The sequence below is a fragment of the Geotrypetes seraphini genome, chromosome 16 (genome assembly GCF_902459505.1).
Source record: "Geotrypetes seraphini chromosome 16, aGeoSer1.1, whole genome shotgun sequence".
Classification (NCBI taxonomy): Eukaryota; Metazoa; Chordata; class Amphibia; order Gymnophiona; family Dermophiidae; genus Geotrypetes; species Geotrypetes seraphini.
This window is the reverse complement of record NC_047099.1, coordinates 23,264,826-23,283,896: the sequence shown is the minus strand read 5'-3', so window position 1 is coordinate 23,283,896 and position 19,071 is coordinate 23,264,826. Positions and strand designations below refer to the sequence as shown.

The 19,071-nt window shown below is 45.7% G+C and overlaps 3 non-coding genes across 3 annotated transcripts; 2 read left to right on the top strand and 1 right to left on the bottom strand.

Moving 5' to 3' along the window:
• The first annotated feature begins 11,635 nt into the window (after positions 1 to 11,635).
• On the top strand, positions 11,636 to 11,717 carry TRNAL-UAG. The gene has a single exon. It is a non-coding gene; the product is annotated as a tRNA-Leu (tRNA).
• Positions 11,718 to 12,293: 576 nt separating this feature from the next.
• Positions 12,294 to 12,375, bottom strand: TRNAS-CGA. Its single transcript has one exon. It is a non-coding gene; the product is annotated as a tRNA-Ser (tRNA).
• Positions 12,376 to 12,698: 323 nt separating this feature from the next.
• On the top strand, positions 12,699 to 12,780 carry TRNAS-CGA. Its single transcript has one exon. It is a non-coding gene; the product is annotated as a tRNA-Ser (tRNA).
• The last annotated feature ends 6,291 nt before the right edge of the window (positions 12,781 to 19,071 follow it).

Sequence of the window (19,071 nt, the reverse complement as noted above, 5' to 3'; positions counted from 1 at the left end):
ATCTGCCGTCATCTACTATGTTACTATGCATGTTACTGCGAAAGGAGTGAGCCAAATCCCATCCCAAGTTTCTGAGACTCCTGATTTCTGGTTAACGTCAGGAGGAGATAGATAGGAGCTGCCCAACCCCCTGCTCTACTTTAAACCCTAAAGAGGATTCATCCTCCCCCCCTTTCTCACTTTTTCTTTATCTTTTGTTTTTTTCTGTTTTATTATTCACACAGAAACTGAGGAACCCTAAAGTGGAGAAGGCAGAGATTCTGGAGAGCACGGTCCAGTTTCTGAAAGCACAGGGCCTGAGTACAGATCACTGGCGGGAATACCAAGTCGGGTATCAGGGATGCTTCCAGAGGGCACTCCATTTTATCCAAGCTAATCCAGACATCTCCTTGGAAAGGAGAGCAGTTTTGGTGGGGTCCTTCTCATCTATTGCCAGCCTGCGCCCCCCTTCTCCAAGCCTGATGGTGGCAGACTTGGTAGGAGCTGGTCCCAGCTGTGGTCCAAGCTCTGGACTGAAACCCATCTCTGCCATTGCAGTCAAGGCCCCAGCTCTCGCCCAGTCTTCGACTGCCTCTTCTTCCTCCTCCCCAACCGTGGGGCAGACATCTTCAGACACACCAGCACAGCTCTCCCCCCCTGCTTCCCTCTCCACCTCAAAAACACAAGAATCCCCAGAAGACATTGTTGTGCTCAATCAGAACTGTCTGGTTTGGAGACCCTGGTCCTGAGAAGCCAAATTGGCTGGGACATTCGAGAAAGGGGGGGACACCCGGAATCATAAGTGGTGTCTGAAAACTTTTTAATTTATTTGATTCTTTGCTTGCCGTGAAAACAAATCTTTTCTTGTTTGTCCCTTTCCCCCACTTGTACAGAATCATTGTGAATAAAGAATTTTTGTATATTTTGTAATAAAATGCCCAAAAATGTATTCTCATGGTTCAGTCTGGTGTCAGTATTTTTCTGTTTTAGAACTTCAGAGGGTCAAAAGAGTCACCAGAAAGAACAAGGAATCCGTGAAACGAAACGGTGATAAAGAGTAAACTGATAAGAAAATGCCTTAAAAGACATTTCGCCCGGCCTTTACCAAACACATCCTTAATCTCCTAATCGATAAAATGAGATACACCAAAGGAAACAAAACACCCGAACCTGAGGAACCCTAAAGTGGAGAAAGCAGAGATTCTGGAGAGCACGGTCCAGTTTCTGAAAGCACAGGGCCTGAGTACAGATCACTGGCGGGAATATGGAAGATGATATTTTCTTTCTCAAGGGACCCTCGGCCACAAGAGGGCACCCGCTCAAACTCAGGGGCGGAAAATTTCATGGCGACACCAGAAAGTATTTCTTCACAGAGAGAGTGGTTGATCATTGGAACAAGCTTCCAGTGCAGGTGATCGAGGCAGACAGCGTGCCAGACTTTAAGAATAAATGGGATATCCATGTGGGATCCCTACGAGGGTCAAGATAAGAAAATTGGCTCATTAAGGCATAGACAGGGGGTGGGTAAGCAGAGTGGGCAGACTTGATGGGCTGTAGCCCTTTTCTGCCGTCATCTTCTATGTTTCTATGTTTCTATGAATACCAAGTCGGGTATCAGGGATGCTTCCAGAGGGCACTCCACTTTATCCAAGCTAGTCCAGACATCTCCTTGGAAAGGAGAGCAGTCTTGGTGGGGTCCTTCTCATCTTTTGCCAGCCTGCCCCCACCCTTCTCCAAGCTTAGATTTCATTTCCATATAGTTTCTTGGTGATTAACAGACACTATGAGGTCCGTTCTTTTAAAAAAGACAGCATAAACCAGCACTTGGCCTGTCTTATTTGACATGGAGGGGCATAATCAAAAGAAACATCTAAGTCCAATTCATACGTGTGGTGCTAGACGCCCAAACTCGACAGTGGTAAAATGTCCGTTCTCAAAAAAATTCATCTAAAATTTGTTTTTTTCAAAAATTGTCTATCTGGACGTCTAGGCCATTGATCATCTACGTCTATCTTGATACCATATTTTTGACCCAAAATCCGTCCAAGTCCCAAACGCCCAGAACAAGACCTTTCAGCGTTGGAAGGGCCAGGATTGCGATGGAGTGGGGCACCTTACAGGTCAGTGGTGTGAACTTCACAAAAAGGGTGCCACATAAACATCTCACCAGAACTCCCTTATAGAATATGGTAAGCCCCCCCCCCCACACCCACTATACCCACCTGTCTACAACCCCAATAGTCCTTAAGGCTGCAGGTGCCACCTATATGGTAGTACAGTAGGGTATTGTTTTTTTGGGGGGTAGGCTCACATTTTCCACCATGAATGTAGTGGTTAGAGTGGCTTATGGGCCTGGGTCCTCCTCTCTATGGTTTTCTAGCCACCCCCCAGGCTACTTAAGACATCTGTATGCAGCTCTACTAGGTTTTCCAGAGACAGGTTTGTATATTTTTATTCTGATCTTTGTGGGGGTGTGAGGGGGGGTCAGTGATCGCAGGGGGAGTGTGTGTGGATCTTTACTTTGTCTCTGCAGTGATTATCTGGTCACTTTGGATACCTTTTTGGCACTTATACCTGCTTTTGCATCGTCTAACTCACAATGTATAAGTTTTGTCCAAGAAGTCTAGTGAAACATTCGATTATCCCTGCAGGACAACTAAGCCTAGGTCGGCCCAAATACCGCCCTAACCACTCCTCCAGATACGCGCCGTTTAGCTCTGGGTGCACAGCAGCATTCAGAGGCCTAAAAAGTCCCTGGATATGTCTAGAAAACCAATTTGATTATAGGCACTTTTAGGTCGTCCAAGTGCCAACTTGGGCGGGGTTTTAGACGTGTCAGTTTCGATTATGAGCCCCCAAAACATCCAAATTGGCATTCTCAAAGATGACCTTCTAAACATCTAGCATGAAGTCTAACCCACTGTGCGTCCACTCCAGAGTACAAAGGGGTGTGTTGAGAGGCGGGGAATGGGCGGGATTTGGGCGGGCTTAAACTTGGACATCCTGCAGCTATAATCAAACCTTTCCCTGGCTGTCTTGGATGGAACTTTAGACATTTTTGACCTGACTTTAGACCTGTTTGAGAAGTGTCTAAGTGCCAAAAGGGTACCCAAACTGAGCAGATGTCCACTGGAGGGATTAAGTAATGACCCCTACACACTCCTCCAGTGGTCATGGACTCTTCCCACCCCAAAACATCTAATATAATAAAATGCTAGTCTGTGCATGCGCACTCAAAAGTCGTGTTCCCTGATCCGTCGCGACTGCACGAGTGCGCATGCGCGCCAGACAAGCTTCCCTGCTCTCCACCTCACAATACGGAAGTTTCTTTACACGCTGACGATCGCCTCCACAAGCCTGCTCCCAGCCAGCCGACGATCGCCTTCACAAGCCGGGACTGGGGTACAAAGAGCGCCTCCTCCTCCCCCCCCCAGGATGAACCGAAAAACTGACCCCGCCGCCTGGGACCCGAGTCCTTTGCCACCCCACCCTTCCCTTCCCGCGGACCCGACTATGAACCTTGCGATTCCAGCGTGTGCAGCAGTCTTCACACGCTGCTTCGGGCCCTTCTACTGCCCTGATTTGCTCTGCCGCATCTCTGATGATGTCATCAGGGACATGCCAGAGTAAATCAGGGCAGTAGAAGGGCCCGAAGCAGCGTGTGAAGACTGCTGCACACGCTGCTGAATCACCACTGCTGAATCACCGTGGGACCGCGGGAAGGGAAAGGGGGTAGAGGAAACGCTAATGCTGCTGCACAGGGCACCCATTAATGTAACGGGCTTGCTTTCGGGAGGGGGTAGGGAGTCAGAAGGTAATACAGATAAATACAGGTAGGCAGGGGGGCCAGGGAGAAAGACAGAGAGACATACAGAAAGAAAGACAGGGGGCCATGGAGACAAATAGAATAAACACAGACAGACAGCAGAGAAAGAGAGAAAGAAACCTCCCCCTCCCCAGACAAACACTAGCCAAGGATAGAGAGAGAGAAAGAATGACAGACAGGGGGCCAGAGAGACAGACAGAAAGAAAGAAAGACAGACAGACATCTATTCTAGCACCCGTTAATTTAACGGGCTTAAAGACTAGTATTGAATAAAATAGTACATACCTGGCTATAGAACAGCCTAGTAAAGCATCACACAAGTGTGTTAAGTAGTCAGGTGGGTGGGCCAGTGAACCAGAGAGAGGAGGAACCAGACCCATAATCCACTCTAACTACTACATTTATGGTGGACAGTGTGAGTCCATCAAAACCCTATAGTACTGCTATTGGGGAGGTGGACAAGTGGGTTGAGCAGGTTTTAGGGGAGTTTTGCAAGGCTCACCATACATTAGCGGCATTCAGAACCCTAGTCCAATCCCTCGTACTAAGTCTACTTGACTACTGTAACATCGCCTATTTAGTAATTTCCCAAAAGAATATGCAGCGTTTACAACTGATGCAAAATGCAGCGGTCAAACTGATCTTTGGGCTGAGGAAGTTTGACCACATGACACCCTACTACCGGCAGCTGCATTGGCTGCCAATGGAGGCGTGTGTAAAGTTTAAATTTGCCTGCTTCTGCTTCAAAGCACTACACGGACTTGCCCCTAAATATATAACTGACTTTTTCTCTTCTCAGCCAACAGACACAAGAGAAGTTCACATTCCAACTTTGTTTCCCCCCCAGTGAGAGATTGTAACCTGAAAAAACACCATGAACACCTTCTCTCACACCAAGCAGCATCATGGGGTAAAGACCTAGAACAATTGCTTTCGCCCACTACTTATGAGGAATTTAGGAAACGTCTGAAAACACACCTGTTCCTAAAGTATCTAGACAACTGATCCTCTCTTCTCTCTCCCCTCTATAGCGATTAACTTGTTCTATTGATCACTCTCTCCTCAAAAATGGATTTCCTGTCCTATTAACCCTCTTTCTTCCTCCCCTCTTAAAGTCAATCAATTTGTACCTTTGCTTAATCTTTGTAAACCGCATAGAACTTCACGGTATTGCGGTATATAAGCTGTTATTATTATTATTATTATTATTATTATTATTATTAGGAGGTTATGGTGAGATGTATTTCTGGCACTGTTTATGTGAAGTTCACAGCAGTGCCTTCTAGTGTGGCCCAATGTTCTATTGGCATGTCTGTGTGGCAAGTCCATTAGAAGACTGGCCCCGCCCACTTCCAAATGGGCTTCATTTGGACGTTTTCAACTTAGATGGTTTTGTGATTGAAAATGGGGTATTAAGTTAGACATTCTGGTGGACAAGATGTCCAACTAGAGTCGATTAAAAACAAACAAAAAAAAAATTGGACACTCCTGGCAGTCCGATTTTGGACTTCTAGCGGGAAACGTCCAAAGTCCGACTTAGACGCACTATTGAAAATGCCCCTCTATCTGTTCGATGTGCCACTCAAAATCACTGCAATTCTGCTGGGAGAAAATAGCGTGCAGAAGCCAAGTGGTGGGGTTTTTTTCCTACAAGCATCATCCACAGGGGTGTCAAAGTCCCTCCTCGAGGGCCGCAATCCAGTCGGGTTTTCAGGATTTCCCCAATGAATATGCATGAGATCTATTAGCATAGCATGAAAGCGGCGCATGCAAATAGATCTCATGCATATTCATGAGGGAAATCCTGAAATTCCGACTGGATTGCGGCCCTCCAGGAGGGACTTTGACACCCCCTGGATTGGAATCACTAAGTGCTAGATCAGGGGTGGGCAACTCCAGTCCATGAGGGCCGGAATCCAGTCGGGTTTTCAGGATTTCCCCCATGAATATGCATTGAAAGCAGTGCATGCAAATAGATCTCATGCATATTCATGGCGTAAATCCTGAAAACCCGACTGGATTGCTGCCCTCCAGGAGGGACTTTGACACCCTTGTCCTAGCATAACAGTAAGGGTACTTTTCCCCCTATCCTCTTAGAAGTCGTTTGTGAAGCCTTGCTGACAAAACATCCATCTCAAAGGTGGCTGTACATATATGTATAACAAATTTTATTGAAAGAATCAAATAATCAGTACAATAGGATAATACAAAAATACATTCAATACAATAAGAATTACAATAATATTTCATACAAATTTAAATCATTCTTTCAAATTTAATTTCCATATGAATTAATTCAATCTTATCTACACCCCCCTTAATTCCATCCCCTACCCACTATCTTCCCCTAAATGAAATCCCTCACCCTGGATGAAAGTTGACAAAAATAAAGAATTAAAATAAATAACTGGAATGTAATTATTAAACCTAATTTTCATAATAAATCATTGATAACCAAACTTCGTATTTTTGGTGAAAGATTCTGAATATAAGGATCCCAAACCTCCATAAAAAGACGAGTGTTTTTTAGCCGAACCTCGAGCCTCCCAACTCTCAAATAAAAATAAGCGATGTAATTGATTCCTCCAATGCCAAAAACTTGGAGATTCTTTCTGCAACCAAAATTGCATAACACATTTAGGCCCAATCATACAGGCTTTCTGAAATAAAAGACATTTTAGTTGGCCAAAAAACCCCACAAGCTGATGCTTTACCAAAAATTATTCCCCTATATATTTGACACTGCAAAGCATATTGGAATCCTTGCTGCTGGCTGAAAGGCAATAAAATCTGCACATAAATTAAACTAGAATATTTGAATATGCTAAAGAGCAGGTGTAAATGTAAGCACATAATTCCACTGGATAAATTAATAGGACATTTTGCTAAAGTGTGTGTTAAAGTAGTTAAGTGGTGAATTGCATGGGTATGGGCTTAATTTCAGGGAGAATGGCCTTAAAGGGGTGGGCTGGAATCCAGTTGGGTTTTCAGGATTTCCCCCAATGAATATGCATTGAAAGCAGTGCATGCAAATAGATCTCATGCACATTCATTGGGGAAATCCGGAAAACCCGACTGGATTCCAGCTCTCGAGGACCGGAGTTGCCCATCCCTGCCCTAGACCAGTGGTTCCCAACCCTGTCCTGGAGGACTACCAGACCAATCGGGTTTTCAGGATAGCCCTAATAAATATGCATGAGAGAGATTTGCATATAATGGAAGTGACAGGCATGCAAACCTGCTCCATGCATATTCATTAGGGCTAGCCTGAAAACCCAACTGGCCTAGTGGTCCTCCAGGACATGGTTGGGAACCACTGCCCTAGACCAAATACCCCACAAGCAGATGCTTTACCAAAAAGTACACCCCTTGGAGAACCCACAACAGGACTATCCCATAATGAACCCAAATATAATAGGATGGCAGACCAAATGGCTAATGCCTAGATAGACCTTGAAAATCCTGGCCTACATTTCTGGCTCCTACTTTACACGCGGCCGCAACTCTGCAACCGTCACTGATACATGAGTGGCACACAACCGACGCCAGTTTTGAAAGCGCCAGCCAATGCTGGCGCCAGTTGCAGAATCCAGCCCTGAGGGGCGGGATTGGGTAAAATGCGGACCTCACGGATCTTAAGCCCACGCCCTTAAAAATCTGCTCTACTTAGGAGTAAACAGGATCCATGAGGTCCGAGGGAGTGGTTAAGATCCGCGAGGCCCTCCTTCAGCAAAGGTAGAAGTTAAAGAGAGGATCTCATGGACCCCCACAGAACTAAAAGTGCAGGGCCTTTAAAAGAGAGCGGCCTTGGCGTGGAGTGTGCGTGGATCCTCGTTTTTTTAACTTCTGCAGACTTCACGGATCCTACTGCAGTGGGGTAAGAGGACAGTGGCAGCCCCACCCTCTTTCTGTCCCTTCCCCGGTGAGCCCCCCCTTTTCCAAACCTCCCTAGCAATGCACAAAAGAGACCCTCCTTTAACACTCACTAATTACTGCCAGCTCTGGAGCTGCCAGTAACTGTTGTGCATGTTTTGTTCACAACAGCATTTTAAAGAGCCCTGCAGCCCTGATGGCGGGGGGGGGGGCACCAAGCCCCCCCTTCCGATACCCCTGTCCACTCTCACCACCCCAAAACAAAATTCTGGTGGTCTAGTGGGCTGGGAGGGATCAGGTTGGACACCCCCCTCAGCTTAAGGACCCAACACCATCCCACTCCAAGTATCTTTTGTGGCAAATCAGGCAGGAAGGAAGTCCACTCCCTCCTGCCTGAAGGGCCGCCTCTTTAAAATGGCAGCCCTTCCCCCTCTCGGTGCATCCTGGGATGCACTGGGAGGGACTTAAGGCCCCAATTGGCTCAGGCACCTAAGGCCCCTCCCAGTGTATCCTAGGATGCACCGAGAGAGGGAAGGGCTGCCATTTTAAAGAGGCGGCTCTTCAGGCAGGATGGTGTGGACATCCTTCCTGCCTGATTTTCCACAAAAGGTTCTTGGAGTGGGGTGGTGTTGGGTCCTTGAGCTGAGGGGGATGTCCAAACTGATCCCCCCCCCAACCCAGTAGACCACCAGGATTTTGTTATGGGGTGGTGAGAGTGGTCGGGAGGATCAGAAGGGGGTAAATTGGTATCAGGGGGACCCAGTTTTGGGCCCCCCCATCAGGGTTGCAGGTTTTGACTTTTTAAAATGCTGTTGTGCCGGTAATTAGCAAGTGGAAACTAGGATCTCTTATGTGCCTCACTAGGAGAGGTTTGGGAAGGGGGATGAAAGAGGGTGGGGGCACCACCTACCCTCGCTGCCACTGTCATCTTACCCCCCTGCAGTAGGATCCGTGAGGTCCGCAGGAGTTAAAATGCGAGGATCGTTGATGAAACCACGCCAAGGCCGCTCTCTTTTTAAGGCCCTGCGCTTCTAGTTTTGTGGGGGTCCGAGAGATCCTCTTTTTTTTAAATTTCTACCTCTGCTGGCTGTGGACCTCGCAGATCTTAACTGCGCACCCGGGTCGTTTTAAATCACGCGGACATCATGGATCCCGCCCGCCTCCAAGGTGAGCAGGTTTTTAAGGGTGCGCAATTAAGATCCGCGAGGTCCTCATTTTACCCCATCCCAGTCCCGAGTACTCTTCTCCCCCTTCCTCAACCTCATCGTGAAAAGCACGCTCTAGAGCAGTGGTATTCAACCCAGTCCTCGGGGACCACCTGGGTTTTCAGGATATCCACAATGAATATGGATGAAAGAGATTTTGAAAACCCGACGGGCCAGGTGGTCCCCGAGGACTGGGTTAAATACCACTGCTCTAGACAACTTAGAATTCGTTTAATCACTGCACCGTTTCAGACTCATCCAAGCCACCTCTTTTCCTTGAAGTGTTTCCCTTTTCTTTTTGGGTTGGGGGGGAGGCAGTCCAGGCTGGAAGCAGCTGCTGTTAATTAAATCTCCTTTCTCTCTGGGCTCGGGCCTACCTCCCAAGGTCTAATGGGCTATTGTTCCCATTTAATTGCTGTTTGAAACTCGGCTACAAACCCCAGCCTCTGATTTGCTTTTTCTGTGCGAGTGGGACCTCCCAAGAAAGCTCAGCCGCCACCTTCTTAATAAGAAAATGGCAGTCGGCTTTTGTTTAAAAGAGTGGGCTCAGTTACCCCTGTTATTTATCAGGATTTATTTACCACCTTTCAGAAGGGATTCACTTAGGAATAAGTCAAACATAAGTAACAGACAATTACAGCAGAAAAAAAAAAATATTTGAATAACAATAGAAAGTATAGCATAGTTTGCTACATTACAATGCCAACACAATATCAATAAAACAGTTCACCGTAATAGACATCTTATGGTATAAGCAAAGACTAGAGAAGACAGAGTAACAGGCGTAAAAAAATAACGGGACTAATTTAAAGACGTTGCACTTGAGGTCAGAATGGGGCTTAAAAATTATACCAAACTATATACTGTCAGATCCTATTATATTAGAAAAACGTGTCCTATATGATAAATAAACACTAGAGCATAGACAATTCCTGTAGCACTAGAGTATGAAAGGTAATGGCAGACGAAATTTAATGTGGACAAATGCAAAGTGATGCACATTGGGAAGAATAACCTGAATCACAGTTACCGGATGCTAAGGTCCACCTTGGATCTGGGTGTCTTCGTAGTCAATGCGATGAAACCCTACCGCCCAATGTGCCGCAGCAGCCAATAGGATGCTAGGAATGATTTTAAAAAAGGGATGGTTAACAAGACTAAGAATGTTATAATGTCCCTGTATCGCTCCATGGTGCGACCTCATCTGGAGTACTGCGTTCAATTCTGGTCTCCTTATCTCAAGAAAGATATAGTGGCGCTAGAAAAGGTTCAAAGAAGAGCGACCAAGATGGTAAAAGGGGATGGAACTCTTCTCGTATGAGGAAAGACTAAAACGGTGAGGGTTCTTCAGCTTGGAAAAGAGACAGCTGAGGGGAGATAGGATTGAAGCCTACAAAATCCTGAGTAGAGTAGAATGGGTACAAGTGGATCGATTTTTCACTCCATCAAAAATTACAAAGACCAGGGGACACTCGATGAAGTTACAGGGAAATACTTTTAAAACCAATAGGAGGAAAAAAATTTTCACTCAGAGAATAGTTAAGCGGATAGCATAGCTGGTTTTAAGAAAGTTTTGGACATGTTCCTGGAGGAAAAGTCCATCGTCTGTTATTGAGAAAGACATGGGGGAAGCCACTGCTTGCCCTTTATTGGTAGCATGGAATATTACTACTCCTTGGGTTTTGGCCAGGTACTAGTGACCTGGATTGGCCACCGTGAGAATGGGCTACTGGGCTTGATGGACCCATTGGTCTGACCCAGTAAAGCTATTCTTATGTTCTAATGCTGCGTCCTCATTAATCACGTTTCTAGGTGCAACCAAGGAGTAGTGGAATGACCTGGCAGGTAGGCCTGCTGCCCCCACGCAAACTGTTTACCTGCTGCTGGCAAGAATCTAGCTGTATCTGTCAGAGGTTGGGGAGGGGGACTGCGCAAAGGTCGACCCTTTCCTTTGATCTGCACATATGTAATGAGCCGTTGCATTAACAAAAAAAAAAAAAAAAAAAAGTGAGGGCACAGATTAAAGCTCCCCAAGGGTTAAAACCAAATCCGAGAAGCTGAAAAGAAGATCAGTGAAACAAACGGCTGCACTGGTAGCAAAGAGTTTTAAGCAAAGCCACACGAAGGGTCTCCTCCTGTCGCTCTTCTGCTGTTTTCTGTCCATCCCTCTCCATAGGCAACGTTTGCAGCTCTCGCCCCCTGCCGGCTGCTGGTTGTTATGACACATTTTCTTGGTTTAATTATAAAAACAAAACAAATGTACGGTTATGTTAACCTGAATAAAACCAACATTTCATGTTTTTCGAGAAGATATACGCCTACTCGAATCCCAGATTTTGTTTTCTGTGTAGGAAAAAAACAAAACTGTCGAGAAGTCATCAGATTCCTAACCGATAAAATAATGCAAAGAAAGGAAGAAGAGCAAGAAAAAAAAGGATGGCAAGAAAATAAAATAATTACGTAATTATCGTTAGATTCTTTGATTTTTAAAATTACTATTTATATGAGAAGATCCCACATAGTCGAGATATCAGCTATTAAATTTCAGTTCAGAATCTTGTCTTGCTGGGCACAAGGGCAGGCTGACACTGTTTTGGGCCCTCGGGTAATGTGGGCCATGGACCTCTAACCAATTGGATAGAGGGGATGGACCCTGGGCATTATTCTAATAATCAATCTGTTGCTGCTGCCTGGCACCGTCTTCTGCAACAATATTGAACAATTAAGGGAGATACCAGAACACAAAAAGCGAGGTAGCGTGGCCGAGCGGTCTAAGGCGCTGGATTTAGGCTCCAGTCTCTCCGGAGACGTGGGTTCGAATCCCACCGCTGCCAACTTGCTTTTCAAGGTTTTAAATCAGTTCTCCCCAAAAACGAATATTGCTAAGATTTCTGAACCTAATTTCACTTTATGTACAAAAGAAATGAAAACAAGAGGTCTGGTAATTTCAGACTAGAAAACAAGCGAATTCTTGGACAGCGAACAAAAATCTAGCCCGTAACCAATGAGGACAATAGAAACCGTGTGATTGATAAAATTTACAAAGATAAACATTAGCTTCGCTTTCATTTGTATATTCTTAAAGCTCGCACACAAACCTAAGGATCCGATGTTTTCAGGGATTTTTTCCATTTTAGTGTTCATAGGAAAAATTCAGCCTGCCTCTGGTATTTTACAGAAATAAAAAAGAATGCAATCTAGAAAAAGTGTTCACTACATTTGGCTCTCCGTATCTTTGATTTTTATTTTTTTATGGAATCAGACAACAAAAGGACATAATAAATAGGTTAGGTCATAGGAGGAGTACTGTATTGTCTCTTCTTTCCAGTTGCAAAAAATAAAGTGTAAAAAGAGAAACAAACCTTCTCTTCTCACATGGGAGATGTTTGCTATTTCTAAAGCTAGAAAAGCGCTGCGAGCAGGATTCGAACCTGCGCGGGGATACCCCATTGGATTTCGAGTCCAACACCTTAACCACTCGGTCATCGCAGCCAAACTATTAGCCTCTTTTTGACAGTCTCTCTTCTACTGTAGCTGCAGGACCATTTGGTTGGTTGTAATCTACAGCAGTGGCTCCCAACCCTGTCCTAGAGGACCACCAGACCAATCGGGTTTTCAGGCTAGCCCTAATGAATATGCATGGTGCAGATTTGCATGCCTGTCACTTTGCATACAAATCTCTCTCATGCATATTCATTAGGGCTAGCCTGAAAACCCGATTGGCCTGGTGGTCCTCCAGGACAGGGTTGGGAGCCACTGCTGTAGATTACAACCAACAGTAGAAGAGAGACTGTCAAAAAGAGGCTAATAGTTTGGCTGCGATGACCGAGTGGTTAAGGTGTTGGACTCGAAATCCAATGGGGTATCCCCGCGCAGGTTCGAATCCTGCTCGCAGCGCTTTTCTAGCTTTAGAAATAGCAAACATCTCCCATGTGAGAAGGGAAGGTTTATTGGGAACCACTGATCTACAGTATATTCATGTAGTTTTCATGTTTTCATTGAGAGATTAATGTCTGCTAGTCTCTTGATCTGGAGAAAAGCAGAGCAACCTCTAAGGGATAGAAAGGTTATAATTAGAGAATGACACAGTGACAAAATTTATCACCGTTCCCGTCCCCGCGGATAACCATCTTCATGTCATTCTTTAAGAAGAGAGGGAAGAATCAAAGTATGAATGGCCACAACCACTGACCCACAAGCTTTGCTTTGAAGAATGCTGGTGTAGAAGGGCTGAGGTTGAAACAGACACTACAGAATGACAGTCTCTGGTATCCAGAGCAGATATTGTGATGTCATAATGCCTCATTCCACCAGTGCCTAAGAGCCAATCACATCAGTGATGTCACAATGGCTTCATTATCCTTGGCTCACATAAGAATCAGAGTATGAATGGCCACAACCATTGACCCGCGAGCTTTGCTTTGAAGAATGCTGGTGTAGAAGGACTGAGGTTGAAATAGACACTAGAAAATGACATGGGATTATTTCCCGCGGTTATCCGCGGGGACGGGAACGGTGATGAATTTTGTCACCGTGTCATTCTCTAGTTATAATATTGCCTCCATTCCCATCTCCTTCAAGATGAAGGATGCTAAAACCACAGAACCCACCATCCAGTGGAGCTATTCTGCCTCTCTATGGCTCTAGTTTGACAGAACTGGTGTGAAAATCCATGGTGAACAACCTACATAGCGAAGGAACATAGTAGAGGGTGGCAGATAAAGATCTGTGTGGTCTATTCAGTCTGCCCGACAAGATAAACTCATAGTATAAGGCAGGCCTGCACAACTCAAAAATGATCCGGGGCCGAAACGAAGTTGGAAAATGTAACGAGGGCCCACAGGTAGTGGCCACGACTCGAGGCACAAGGAAGTGCGCGGACATTGCTGTGATGACATCACGCGCATGTGTGACATCGTCACGTTGACATCCGCCCATGTGCAGAGGCCTTCCAGACGGGCCCTGAGATGCCAGTAGGGGGTGCCAGCAGGGAAGAGGGTGGGAGAGAAGGAGAGGCACTGGCGGAGGAGGGGCAGGAGCGCGGTAGAGGAAACGTGTGCGGAGACTGCTAGGTTCGTTCTGCATGCTGCCGTAATTAGCTTGTTGGTCCTCGATAAGTGGCGGCGGTACTTTTAAAGGTGAGAATAGGGGGAGGAAGAGCAGGAGCGTGGAGTGAGAGCCGTTTGGGGCCGCATCGGCCCACTGGCCGTATGTCGTGCAGGGCTGGTATAGGGTATAATGTGATACAACATGATCTTTCGTTACCATTTTCAGGACACAGACCATAGAAGTATGCCTGGTTCTAGCCTTGTTCTCCATCTACTGAAGCTGTCATTGAAGCCCCACTCCAGCCCTTCCAAATCTCCCCAGCCCCAATTGGGGCACAGACTACAGAAGTCTGCCTTGCACTGGCCTGTCTGTCTAGCATGTCTGTCTGTCTGGCCTGTCTGTCTCGTTCAATCCACCATCCTCTCTAGACTGGACTACTGCAACTCCATCTATATAAGCCTAACTAAGAAAAACCTCCATAGACTTCATCTAATTCAGAACGCCGCGGCCAAGCTTATTTTCGCAAAAGGCAAGTTCGATCACGTCTCCCCACTCCTCTCCAAGCTTCACTGGCTCCCAGTATACTCCAGAGTCCTCTATAAATGTGCCTGCTTAGCCTTCAAGATCCTACATGGCGTCCTTCCTCCCGTTATCCCACTCTTTTGGAATTCCTCAAACCCACACTCCACTAGACCCTCCCAAAAACTGAAACTATCTTTCCCCTCTATAAAAGGTATATCTCGCGCAGGAAAACTTGGAACATCCCTCCCCTTTAGAACCACAGAACTCTGGAACAACCTCTCATCCCCGCTCAGAAATTCAAGCTCCTTCCAATCCTTCCGCAAACACTTGAAAACTTGGCTCTTTTCAAAAATCTAATCACCTCCCGTTCTCTAGTACCCTGTCCCTCTCTATCTTCTCAGTCCCTCTCCTATATCCTTTCCTCTCAACCTCTGTAAACCGTGCCGAGCTCTGCGCTTGCGGAGATGGTGCGGTATACAAACCTAAGGTTTAGTTTAGTTTAGTTTAGCCACAGACCATAGACGTCGCAAGTACCAGAATTGCATTGAGGACAGCGTCATAGAGATAACATTGCTGCCGCTAGGCTTCCTAACCCTGCTACTCCTAAGAACAGCAGCAGTGACACAGTTTCTCATCCACCTTCCTGCCCTGCAGTAGTGCTGCCTGATTCAGGAATAGATTTATCGATTCAATTCGATTTGGCCCATTGAATTGATTTTTCAATTCGATTCACTTTTCTCGTCCAATTAGGCGGGGGTGGGGGGGTTTCCCCAAACATCCCAGTGGGTTTATTTTGTAGCCTTTTCACCCACCCCACCCCCATTTTTCCCTCTCCAATCCCACATCAGCACTGTGGTGTAAACAAAATAAACAAAAAAGACTTTTCCTCTCTGTGTTAGGTCCTAGCTCATGCTTGCTGTCTAACACAATACAAATTTCATATCTGACATATTGTAATCACAAAATAGAAAATACAATCATTTTTTTCTACCTTTTGTTGTCTGGTCATTTTATTATTCAGATCATGTTTGTCCCAGGCTCTGGTTTCTGTTTGTCTTCTGTTAATTCGCTCACCAGGGTCTCCTGCCCATTTGACATTTTCTTCTTTCTCCATGTTCACCGTCCATCTTCCATCTCTCTACCTTCCCTTCCAGGGCCATATCCAACATCTCATTCCCACTGTCTACTCTCTCTCTCTCTCTGCCTTGCGTCCTGGGTCAAACCTCTCTATTCCCCTCCATGCAGCATCTCTCCCTTCCTCCCCCTCCATTATCATATGCAACACTTCTTTCTCTTTTCTCATGCAGCATCTCTCCCTGCCCTCCACCCTATATCCAGCTTTTCTCCCTTTCTCTTCTCCATGCATGTATACATCCCCTCATCATATGCAGGATTTCCCCTTCTCACCCCTTTCTACATCTGTTGCATCTCTCCCTTCCTCTCCTCAACCCCATGTTCAACAATTCTCCCTCTCTCCTCTGCTCTCTTCCCCCCCCCCATGTGCAATAGCTTTCCTCCCTCCTATACCCCAGTCAGTAACGTAGTAAGAGGGGGTGGGGTTGGCAGACCACCCCAAATGCCCTCTTGATTGGGGTGCCAGCTCCCATCCTCCTCTCTGCTCCCTCCTTCCCTGCCCCACTTCCATGCACACATGCTGTTTCCCTTCCCCGTACCTTTTTAACGTTCGCGGTGCAAGTGGCAACCCCAACCTGCTGCTCATGCCAGCATTGGCTCTTCTTCCGATATCACTTCCTGACCCATGCCTAGGAAGTGACATTAGAGGAAGAGCCAGTGCTGACATGAACAGAAGGTTGGGGTTGCTTCTTGTGCTGTGAATGTTAAAGAGATCCAGGGTAGGGAAAGGGCATGTATGCATGGCAGAGGGGGCGGGGCAGGAGTGGATGAGGTGGATGGGGTGGGGAGAAGAGAAGAGGGTGGGAGAGAAGCACCTCTCACCCTCGCTAAGACACTGCCCCCTGTGCAGCTTTTCATCCATCCCTCCCATCCATCTGTGCAGCAGCTTTCCTCCCTCCTATACCCTTGTGTAGTACTGACTGATTGACCACTACTACCCCTTCAGGCCTCCCAAAGCAGTAGCAGCGGTGATGGTGGTTGCTGGGAAAAGGCAGCACTCCAAACAGGCAGCTTCTGTGCCAATTGCCCCGGGTCCTCTCCCTACTGTGAGTGACAAGTTAGGAAAACTCAATTTTCCAATCCCTATTCAAAACTTGTGCAATACAGTACAATGAACACTCCGTATTGCCCAACTTCTAAAAATCCTAGAACTTATACAGGGACAAAATCTCCATTACCCTGAATAGTCAAAATATCAGTAACGTGAGGATTAAATGTCCCTGGCAGTGTTCAAATCCAAGCTAAAGGCCCACTTTTTGGAAACTGCTTTCAACTCTTAACTCCCCCTCACTGCTGTCAGATACCTAGACCTGCTATAACCTCCCCAACCCTGAAATGCCCTGTCTAAATTAGATTGTAAGCTCTTCTGAGCAGGGACTGTCTATTGTATGTTCAAGTGTACAGTGCTGCGTACGCCTTTCAGTGCTATAGAAATAATAAATAGCAGTCGTAGTAGTCTGTGGGGGGTCCATGAGGTCTACGTTGTACTAAGTCCCAACGTAGATCACCAGAATTTGGGGAGGCAGGCGGCCAAACAGCCAGTAGACTGAGCAGAGTTAACCGGGAGAAGCAGAAAGACAGGCCGAGCAACGAAAGGACGTGCACATTTTGAATGTCCTCACCGCAGCAACAAATTCAGGGTCAGTGGTAGGGTTGGGAAAGCTTAGGGTGCCCTGCTTGTTAAAATCCATGGGCAGCCCTAAAGTCCTGATTCACTTTGATGATTATTATTTTTTTCTATTTCTGTGTTTAGGAAAAAATAGCCTTGAATCAGTCCTTAAGTTTTCCAGAGACTTCTCCTAACAAGAACAATACCCAGTGAGAGAGACACATAACCCCACTCTCCTACACGTCAAATGCATCCAGATTTCACTACATGTTGTATCTAGGTGCAGTGATACAGAATAGAAATAGAGGGTAAACGTTTCTGCAAAGTAGAAACCGTATATACTGTAGCCCAGTGGTCTCCAACCCAAACCCTTTGCAGGGCCACATTTTGGATCTGTCGGTACCTGGAGGGCCTCAGAAAAAAAAAGTTAATGTCTTATTAAAGAAATGACAATTTTGCATGAGGTAAAACTCTTTATAGTTTATAAATCTTTCCTTTTAGCTGAGTTTTAATAATAATATTGTCATTTATAGCTAAAGAGACATAGGATCAAGAAACGGTTTTAATTAACTTTTGTGATTATGATAAACATACCGAGGGCCTCCAAATAGGACCTGGCAGGCCGCGAGTTTGAGACCACTGCTATAGGCTAAGGCTCTTTACACCTGCATTGTGATGTCATAGAAACATAGTAGCATGATGGCAGATAAAGGTCGAATGGCCCATCCGCAGCATCCACTATCTCCTCCCCTCCCTATTGGCTAAGGCTTTTACCATTTGCATCTCCTCTTCCTAGAGGCCAGTGGTCTCCAACTCAAACCCTTTGCAGGGCCACATTTTGGATTTGTAGGTACGTGAAGGGCCTCAGAAAAAAATAGTTAATGTCTTATTAAAGAAATGACAATTTTGCATGAGGTAAAACTCTTTATAGCTTATAAATCTCTCTTTTTGGCTAAGTCTTAATAATAATAATATTGTCATTTATAGCTAAAGAGACATTTGTCAAGAAATTGTTTTATTTTACTTTTGTGATTATGATAAACATACCGAGGACCTCCAAATAGGACCCGGCGGGCCGCGAGTTTGAGACCACTGCTGTATACTGTTCACTTTCAAATTCCAGAGCATCCTATATAGAATTTGTCCTATGCACCTGCAGTAAGTCCCAGTACAATCTCCTAAATAACCCGTAGCTCTTACAAATGCTGCGGCTCTTAAGAAGAGGAAAGGGAGGGGGGGTAACACTGCATACTTATTTTCTTGAGGTCCCGCACCCCCACCCCAAACAGCTGTTATAAACCCCCTTTTCAATGCCTTGCTCAGTGTTTGAAGGGGCGATTAAAGCAGGTACAGGATGTAATTCTCTTCTCCTCCCACCCACACCCCCCCCCCACAACCTCACTGTTGATGAATAAAAGGGGGTGTTAAGATCCTTTAAAGCTGGGTTTAGAAGGGGATTAGGTGTAGCACTCTTTCCATAGGCAGCCCTTTCCTCTTGGCTGCTCACTGGATCTAAGCTGTTCTAATTCTCTTTTGTCGGAAGCAGTTTAAAGCGGTTCTAGTAATGTAATAAATAATCCCAATTAAACAGCTGGGGAATACCAGCCTGTGATGCTCCAAAAGGAGGGAGGGTATGGAAGGAGCTCTATAAACCTTTCCTATCCAAGACATCCCAAATTGTGTTTATTGGTGCAATTAAACTGCAAAAGCCAGAGTAAATTACTATTAGAGCTCATTCTGTTTTTTTTTTTTCCATAACTTAATATATTATGATATGGTTATATAACTCATGGCATGAAGTTATTACACATACAGAACATTAGAAGTAAGAGTTGCCGTACTGGAACAGACCAAAGGTCGTAAAACAGATTTTA